Raw genomic sequence first — 7,932 nt, forward strand, 5'->3', positions numbered from 1 at the left:
GCTGTCCACTCCAAAACTTGCCCAGTTGCGAAGCATAAACTCTAGTTAGTCAGCCGAAGATAGACGAAAATTGCGGGACTCTTAAACTTCGCCTTTAAAAGATGAAGGCGATAGCGATATCCTGTCCATATAGTGCGTACTTACAACACTTGTTGTTGTTGTTCTCCTATCGTTAGTGGCGCATACCCACTGTGGGGGATTGGCCAAGAATCGAGTGGCTTTAAAATTTACTGTTCAGATTTAGAATAATGGAGGTATAACAGAAAGATTACCGATAGCATAGGCAAGTGTGGTGCTTAATGTAATGCATAGAAATATTTACATAAACAAATTTATTCTTAGAATAGAGCATTAGTCTGATTTTATACGTATATAATTAGGTGAGCATGTTAAGATAATGAAACTGGTTAATTAGTCAACCTATTAGTTTCATCAATATAGTCTCGGACGGCCGCGCATACTGTGCCATTACAGAAACCAGAAATGGAAGCTCCAAAAGACAAAATGACAGGCAGAGATAAGTCCATACCAATGCCACGCAAAGGTATTTCTAATAGGGTTTTTCGTAATGTGTTAAACCGCCTGCAGGTCAAAAAGAAATGGTCTATTGTTTCCAGTTCATCACAGAATGCACACAGTGGCGAAGGTTACAACACTTATAGAGCATGGTATCTTTTAGAACATGCTAAGCACCCACTACGTGGCCTTAAGGGAATAGGGACAGTAACTTGTGCGCCTTTTCTGGTGCGTGACCAGCTTTAAACCATGAAGTCATTATTAAAGTCACATATGTTCTGACGCCCGATGGCAATTCACGCTTGTACCACACATTATTCCTGCAATATTTCGTGGTGTATGGTGAAGCAGGTATACACGACGCGTTTGTAAAGCATGAAGGTTACTCTCACTGCATTTTTTAAACAGAGGAAGTTATTTTCACGGCATTCACATCCGCTTGCCACGTAAACGACCCGGGTTTGATGCCCACTTTAACTCAGGACATTTTCCATCCTTATTTTGCATCGTTCACGATTGTTCGATCACGCATAAGATGGCTCTCCGCTCACAACCACAGACACCGGAATTTCTGTGAAACGAGTTCTTTAACGCTGTCGCGTTAATGATGATTCGAATATCTCGGGTTTAACGTCCCAAAACCACCATATGATCATGAAATCCGCCGCAGAGTGGAGGGCTCAGGAAATTTCGACCATCTGATGTTTTTTTTTTTTTTTAACGTGCACCTAAACCTAAGTACACGGGCCTTAGGCATTCTCGCTTACATCGGAAATGCAACCGCCGCGGTCGGGATTCGATCCCACGACCTGCGGGTCAGCAGTCGAACCCCATAACCACATGGTGGTGGGTAGAGCCAAAAATAGAACACGTTCGGCCGATACCTCTGCATGTTCACTTGAAAGCCTGGGACACTGGGGCACCATGGAATGCCCAAGACTCTCTGTTCATTGCTTAACACGAAGGCCACTTCTACAGGTTTCCTCTTTACACAAAAGCTCAGAGCACTGACTGTGAGTGTGAATCGGACAAGCATAACGATGCAAAGAACGGAAAAAGTCGGCCCCGGCATAGTGAGGAAGATGCTAAAGGCAGCGGATTGTACAAAATAACACCACTGAGTGCAGTACCACGCAATTCAACAAAGCTTCTACTTTGTTTTTAGATGATGCGGCAGGTAATCCACCCCGTGAAAGGCTCATCTACCATGTAAGTCCTATTAGACGGACATTTAATTTTTCTGAAGATCCGCTCGCAATCGTCCAAAAGGAAAAAAGTCAGCATTTTCTAAAGATGATCTTTTAGCGTGTTGTCTATTATGTTTTACGTCACGATACGAAAAACGAGAACAAAATGAATAAAAACCACAATGCAACAATGACAAACAACCACATCGTCTTGTGCTTCACGTCCCCTGTACCACTATTTTCCTTGCAATTTGCAGGCCCCGCCGTGGTGGTCTAGTGGCTAAGGTATTCGGCTGCTGACCCGCAGGTCGCGGGATCGAATCCCGGCTGCATTTCCGATGGAGGCGGAAATGACGTAGGCCCGTGTGCTCAGATTTTGGTGCACGTTAAAGAACCCCCAGGTGGTCGAAATTTCCGGAGCCCTCCACTATACGGCGTCTCTCATAATCATATGGTGGTTTTGGGACGTTAAACCCCACATATCAATCAAACGCAATTTGCAGTGTTTTCCTGTCATTCCCTTTGGCGAGTTGATTCTGCATGCTCCGCGTACGAATCATTTTGTCCCTGCCGATTACGTAGCTTCCGCAAAACTGCACCGATGTTGCGAGCTCCCATATCGAGCCCGTAAACGAACTTTCGGCGGCGCATAGCTGGGCGTCGAGCTGCTGACCGTAGTCGGCAACCCACCAGGGGGGACGTTTAGGACCCCGCAGGGCGACGTTTCGAGAGAGGAAGGGCCTGCGGGCGCACCTATAAACGCGATGGCGTGGCGGGCCACACCTTTTTCGGCATTCTACTTATCCCTTCTTTTTTTTTTTCATTCTTCGAGCCGGCCGTGGAATCGATTCCAGCCCGAGTATGACCATGACGACGACGACCGCAATTTGGGAAGCGCTTGCACGTCGCACGTGGGACGCTTCCGCCGATCGCCCGGGCGCGATTAAATTGCCTGGGCGCACACTCATCCCCCGGACATCTCACAAACCTCCGTGAGACATCTCCTCGGAGGAAGCACCGAAAAGCCGCCGAGACGACCTGACAGCCACTTGCGACAAGACCCGCTAAATCTGCCGTCCCATTCTTCATCTTGTATTTAGTTTTCGATCCAATAAGCCGAAGCGTCACGTTTCTGAAAATCCCACGCATGCATCGTATACAAAGCTGCGCACCTTTGCCTCCCGGAAGTTGTGCTCATCGGAGTAGCCGAAACATCGTCCGGCTGCGTAATGTATATACTGTAGCTGCTGCGTTGGCGATTCCTAGCGTGTAGCTGCAGCGTCGCGCCGTGAAGTTTGCTTCGAAAGCGTGGGTGACACGTTTAGACAGCTGTGACTTTGAATACACATGTGCGGATTCGATTCCGGGTTGCTTACATTAGAGCAACAAACACAGTGGTAATGTCTGACAGAATATCGCCTGTCGGAGATGTAAAAAAAACAAACAAATTCGCTGGTTTTGTGCCGAAGTCGCGATTTATTTATGTGGTGAGCCATACTGGGGTTCTGACAACTTTCTGAGCATTTGTGTTGGGTGTTGCATTCCCAAAGGTGTACTCCTTTCGCATTGGTATGGCAGACACCTCAACATCCGACTACTGCGGAGCTGAAGAGACCATTGAGCGCGTCCTGTGCAGCTGCGCTTGCTACGACACGCAGCGATGCCAGCTCCGGATGGTTTTGAACCAACTTGAATCTCGACCATTCTGTGTGCAGAAGATTCTGGGACCTTGGGCATCTGCCTCAGTTGCGCAGAAAGCGACTAAAGCACTCCTACTTTACTCAAAGACAACAAACCTGAGCGACCGCCTGTAGACTGTGTGTGCTCCCCCGAGTGTGCTCGTCATTGTGTGTACCTTTTTATCTCTCTGCAACCTCTTTTCTCCCCTTCATCCCTTCCCCAGTGCAGGGTGGCAAACTGGATGTGCGTCTGGTTAACCTCCCTGCTGCCTTTCCTTGCATATTTATCTCTCTCTCTGAGCATCCACGTTTGTTTGCTGTAGTAAAGTTCTGGGATGATATCGCAACGCTGGGGCTACCCTGCCAGGGCCATACCAAGGAATATTTTCCGAGGGTGTTTTTGTCTAGAACGGCTAACTTTGACAACTGGTGGTTGATGCGAAGGCATGTAAATAGTTTAGTATCACCCGAAAAGTTAAAGCAATAAAAGTTTCGGGGGTGTTTGAACCCCCTAAACCTCCCTCTAGTTACGGCTCCGTAACCTGTAGACCATAAGTTGCGGGAAGGAAGTTTTTACTGAGGGACTAAAATAGAGCTATGGTGTGGGCTTGGTGAAGCACTACAAGTTTGATTGATATGTGCGGTTCCAAAACCACCATACATGATTATGAGAGACGCCGTAGTGGAGGGCTCCGGAAATATCGACCACCTGGGGTTATTTAACGTGCACCCAAATCTAAGCACACGGACCTACAGCATTTCCGCCTCCATGCACTACAAGTAAAAAATGGTGTAGTTTATGCAATACCGATAAGTTGGGGTGAAGCATCACATCGGTCAAACTGGCCGATGTGTCAGTGAAAGGTTCAGAGAGCGTGACAGGAACGTAACGAAAGGCCAAGGAGGCCTTCTCACTCGACATTGTCAGGATTGCACGTGCAAGTCAATCGTCCAAGGAGTGGATAAAGTAAACATAATATAGAGTAAACATGTGCGCGAATAGAAGCAGAAATGATTCAGATATTAGGTGATCAATGTGCTAGTTCGCCGTCTATTATGCTATCTAATAGATTCACAATTCTTGCGATTGGGGCTTCCAAGTTGATGTGAAGCGTTTACTTGATTTGGACATGCGCAATGTAGTGACTTGTTTACAAAGAAAAAAAAAGAGAAGCCCTAATAAATTGCTGTAAGTAAACGCTGTCATGTGTTCCCTCTCCCTGTCCTGGTCATGTACGCATGAGCCGTGTGATTCAAAATTTCCACATGGATCTTGCTGTAACAATTCCTGATGCGCTGGTATTTTATGTTATTTTTGTTTCAAGTAAACGCGATATTAGCAGGTAAAGAGCCAGCTGTCCTATTGCATGCATTTCGTCTTTCACTTTTCGCGCTTTTTCAAGTTTCCTCGAATTCTACAGGGAGCTCGCGCGGTGAGAGGCCACGTTGCCTATCTCGGCCTCCGAAGACCAGCTTCGGCACCCCCGTGGTCCAACGACGCGAACACAGCCCAGAAGCTCGTGGCCGACGCATTGGTCGGGTATATCAGCCACCCTGTATCTTGCCTGACACTAAATAAAGTTGTTTGCTCAAGAATTTTATCGCTAAAACTGGCAGCAGCCATAAACTAATTCGTGTAACTTCTAAACGACCACTTTTGTCCCCTGATTTCATGAAATGCCGGCTTCGTGATGCGCATAGAGTAATTCTATAACATCAATTCAGGGCGCATATTCGTGAAAAGTAGCACTCAAATCAAGACGAGCGTAAACTCAGTAAGAGAACTCAGTCGCGAGAACGTTGCAGTTCATATAAGCACTTCCGGGCTTCATAATGTTACCTTCAATAGACAGATAGAAATGGAATGAAGAAAAGCCCAGGAGGTTATTTAGACATTGCCCGATTTACTTTCCTACACGTGGGGGAGGATAAGAGTAAAAAAGAGTGACTGAAAGCATGATTCTGGACTGTTCACATGCGCGGTGAAACGCAAATATAGACGAATACTTTAACCCAGCGGCCTTCGAGTATTACAGAAAGGCTCGTATGATCTATGGCTGCTACGCTGTGAGCCCGTGTAGGCTCCCTTTTATTCTGTAAGAGCCCGATCGTCAAGTCGAGTTCCGCGTTAAAACACTGGATCTGCCGCCGATGCGACGGGGTCGCACGGCTGTCTTTGTCGTCACAGTTTTTATTCACAAAATACATTGCGTAATATACCTCGTGTAATCTTAAACAAGTAGTCATTCCATTTAAAAGAGATGTCACAGCTGCCAAGGAATATATCATCCTATCTTTCACCGAGTGTTATATTTCTGCGCAATTATCTCATGCATAGAGATTAGCGGAAAAAGATGACGTCAAACAAACATGATTTAATGAGTAACGACAGAATTCGGGGTGGCGACCATGTACAATGATTATATTGCAATTCATTATGACGCTTTGTGAGTGAATGGGGTGGTGGAGATAAATATGAAAAAAAAAAACAAGAGACTTGGGAATGTAGGCGACTTTAGAGCCGGTCATCCTATCAGCATGATCGTAGTATTGAAGGAACACACAAACGTAAGGAAGTCTAGAAGGTGTAAAAGAGTGAGAAAAAAAATAATGAGAAACATCATGTACATATACCACATGTGATGTATATGTGGGAGTCTAAGGGCATATAGCCCAATACATACGGGGCTTTCACATATATTTCCGCGGACAGAATTCGCACATAGAGATTTCGTGCACTTATATAAACATGACTATGAGATATCTGAGATTTTGCTTATTTCACCATAATGGATGCAATCATAACAAGGACGAACAGGAAGAAGGAACTATGCTATAAATTGGAGCAACAATACAATCATAAGGTAATTAAACTTGTGTCCGTAAAAATATCTGAAGCTCCCGTGCGTGCCCTTTATGAAGGAAAGAAAAACCAAACAATGTCTTACCTCGTCTGGTAATGCAGACGACGCAGTGGCAGCAGGAAACCATGGGAAGGTTAAACTCAAGCTGTCACGAGGCACAGTCTTTTTTTTTTCTATCCACCACCGAAGAGAAAAAAAATTAAACCTAACAACGAAAAACGCGAACAAACCAAGGGCCCCAACAATGTTCCCACCAGTCACCTGCGACGGCCAACCATTCAAAACGACACGGTTAAAAAAGAACAGTATCAACCCCTCCACTACACACCGCGAACCATGAACTAAAACGAGTGCCCGTCACACAACCACCAACGACACTGCCCGCCCGAGCGCCAATGCGCCGTGCTGTGGCTGCCGAACTCGGAACGGCGGTTTTGCCGGCCGGGCGCACCAAAGAGGGGGCAACTTTTTTTTGTATCAGGGCCCGAGCGGAGCACCGCGCGAAAAAAAAGACCTGCACTCAAAAGAGCCCGCGAATGTTCGACTAGGGAGAGGGCAGCTTCACGAGTCGGCCGCTTGGAGGAGCGGGTCGCCGCGCGTGACGTCGTGTGACGTCACGTCATCCCTCCTCCCACCTCTTTTCACCCTCACTCTCTTTTCGCTTTCCATGTCACCCTTGCATGTTTAATACGAAGTTTCGTTTCATGACTTCTTTATAGCTGTCCTTTCGCTGCTCTCCATACCCGACCCGATCTCGTCGCCTTCTTTCTTTTTCGTTTTGTTTTAGCTAACGCGTTGATGTTTGTTTTATGGGCGCCATTGCGACTCGCAAATTAGGCCAATTAGAAGAACGCACTCCACACAGCGACTCGAGCCAAGCCGGCAGGCTGCCGGCTACGGCCATATAGCTTTTCAGCGTCGGCTGCCTGCGAAGTCGGCGCTGGCCTTTTGCAATGAGCTAAGACAAATGGCCTTCGGAGTGCTAGGAAATGTCGCGTCGGTGGTCCTGTTGCGAACGTGGAGTCGAGTTTTATTAGTCTATATTATTCACCGGCAGGCAGAACGTCCTGGCCTGACCACCGGTCAACGGAAAGTAATGGTTTTGCCGAGGCGTATAGGGAAGTGTGCGCGATGGGTACATGTGCGCCTAAGAACGGGTTCTGTGGGTGAGACGCGTAACGGAGTGTGAAAGGACGCGGGCACGCAAGCGCACACACGCGCATACAAAGCCCATACATACATACATACATACATACATACATACATACATACATACATACATACATACATACATACATACATACATACATACATACATACATACATACATACATACATACATACATACATACATACATACATACATACATACATACATACATACATACATACATACATACATACATACATACATACATACATCAAATTCGTCCTGGCTGGGGCGGCTGCATTTCCGATGGAGGCGGAAATGTTGTAGGCCCGTGTACTCAGATTTGGGTGCACGTTAAAGAACCCCAGGTGGTCAAAATTTCCGGAGCCCTCCACTACGGCGTCTCTCATAATCAAACAGTGGTTTTGGGAGGTTAAACCCCACAAATCAGTCAATCAATACATCAAATTCCTTCCGTGTGAACCCAGCTAAGTGACTATTACGTGATGACGCTTACTCCACCTCTTATAAGTTAA

General features: G+C 46.5%; 1 protein-coding gene across 1 annotated transcript in view; it reads right to left on the bottom strand.

Moving 5' to 3' along the window:
* LOC119180855 (lactadherin) overlaps positions 1 to 6,700 on the bottom strand; it is a 75,827-nt gene extending 69,127 nt beyond the window's left edge. Inside the window, exon 1 of the mRNA XM_075875095.1 lies at positions 6,331 to 6,700. The gene's annotated coding sequence lies outside the window, so the exon portion shown is untranslated. The remainder of the gene's footprint in view (positions 1 to 6,330) is intronic.
* Positions 6,701 to 7,932: the final 1,232 nt, after the last annotated feature.

This window comes from Rhipicephalus microplus, chromosome 10, assembly GCF_043290135.1.
Source record: "Rhipicephalus microplus isolate Deutch F79 chromosome 10, USDA_Rmic, whole genome shotgun sequence".
NCBI lineage: Eukaryota > Metazoa > Arthropoda > Arachnida > Ixodida > Ixodidae > Rhipicephalus > Rhipicephalus microplus.